A 1,806-nucleotide genomic window follows, 5' to 3' on the forward strand; every position below is an offset into this window, starting at 1 on the left:
CGGGGGAGAGAGGGACAAGAAGTACAAATCTGTACTTTGTTTTGTTTGAGGGGGGGGAGGGGTTTTTGTTAAAGTTGCCCTTTGACATACTACGTGAAGCGTTCTCTCGTTATGAATGGAGCGATTGTGAACCAAATGTTTTATTTCACCTTGACCTATCCTTACAGGCTAATAACTTCAAATCAGCCCCGAGGCCCAACTGGGAGAATGAATAGGCCTACAATAAATCATCTAAATTTTCAGTCTTTAATCAACAACAAAATTATACAGAAAAAAAAATGTTCTTATATTGATTTTCAGAAGACAGCCTCTTTTTGTGCTACATGTATTATAGAGACAAATTATAACATGTTTAGTGATCAAAATATAGATTCAATTGAAGTATTCTGTCTTAAATTATTCTTAAATATTTTCAGAATAAAAAATATGTTGGTTAAGTTTCTTTTTAATAGACGATCTCAATAGAGTAGTAATAAATTTATATTCGCAACACTGGCACATTCCCCCAAGGTCGCCGGAGCGCCGACTTTTAGACCAGGGGTACAGTACTTCGACAGCAGAAAGAGCGCAAAGGGTACACCTGCGCGAATTGTTTGAGAATAAATTACACGTGTACACACTGTACTGTAGGCCTATTCATTTCCAACTGTCGTTCAAATACATCATGTATAACATTCTACCTCGATGTTTCCATTCTAGTTGACGGTCTACGATTACAATCGGGCCAGTCTGAAAAGTGTCCCACTTGACGCTCTTCTGATCTGCTGACTAACCATAATCCGTTCTATGCATGAAAAATTATGAAATTTATGCAAACTGAGCCCAAAAATGTGAAATTATGCAATTCTGTCATTTTAGCAAAGAATGATAAAGGAAAATAATCAGAAATTAGTTTGTTTTTTTAATGATCATATTTTGCTAAATTATGCGGGGTGCATAAAACCACGGGGAGAGAAGCAACACGGTAGACTGTCAAGTACAACAGAAACAATATGGTAGACTGTCAAGCGGACTGACACCAAAGACCTTAGTTCAATTCTATGAACATTTTTTATTGACACCCGGTTATTGACATTCTCACGAAGCTGAGAACCCATGTTTAACGGTCATAATCGCTTTTCGTCTGGGGCAAGGACTTTTGAAACATATCTTATAACCACTTTGGTCTGGGGGTATAGCCATTTTGTGGGCGGCGCAAGACTGTGGCCTCTCGACAATGTTTGCTAGGATGTTCCTTGCACCTGTCGGATGTCGGCCATCCATTGATTTGATTTTCCGCTGGTATGACTTTCGTCTTCCCAAATGGCGGTGTTAGGCAATCTTCCAAATCTGAACGTTTTATTTATATTCTGAAGTCTGACAATAAGGTAAGGGTTAGCGAAGGTTACCGTAAGTGTAACCACTATTGACCCTAGGCCTACACTAACCAATCATAGTCTTTCCCAATCCAACCCAACCCTCATCTTGTTATCCGAATCCGGCAAATGTGAATAAAACAATCAGATCTGGGATAGCCTTCATTTCCTCTCAGTCTCAGTGGTGGTAAAATCTGTTCCCCACGATGATAAAAAAAATCCTTTCACGGTACAATTTACACCAGGTAACAGTCAACGAGGCCAGAAGGCTACAAAATAATAACAAGTCGACAAAAGGCCACTTAATCTCACCATAATATAATAATATAATGTTTGCTAGAGGTTTTGTTTCTTTGTTTGTTTGTTTTATTTTTTGGTCTGGTAGTTTCTTTGAAGATTGTGTCTTGCCTTCGTGTGAGTGGGACAGCGAGGTTGGTTTGCAGTAGGGGGG

At 39.0% G+C, this 1,806-nt stretch overlaps 1 protein-coding gene and 1 long non-coding RNA gene across 4 annotated transcripts in view; one reads left to right on the forward strand and one right to left on the reverse strand.

The window, feature by feature from the left end:
- Positions 1-1,806, reverse strand: part of LOC101857052 (transmembrane protein 179) — a 49,968-nt gene that overhangs the window by 46,631 nt on the left and 1,531 nt on the right. The gene's annotated exons all lie outside the window — the stretch shown is intronic.
- LOC118478384 overlaps positions 1-1,806 on the forward strand; it is a 26,204-nt gene that overhangs the window by 5,212 nt on the left and 19,186 nt on the right. The gene's annotated exons all lie outside the window — the stretch shown is intronic.

The sequence above is a fragment of the Aplysia californica genome, unplaced genomic scaffold (assembly GCF_000002075.1).
Source record: "Aplysia californica isolate F4 #8 unplaced genomic scaffold, AplCal3.0 scaffold00525, whole genome shotgun sequence".
Taxonomy (NCBI): Eukaryota; Metazoa; Mollusca; class Gastropoda; order Aplysiida; family Aplysiidae; genus Aplysia; species Aplysia californica.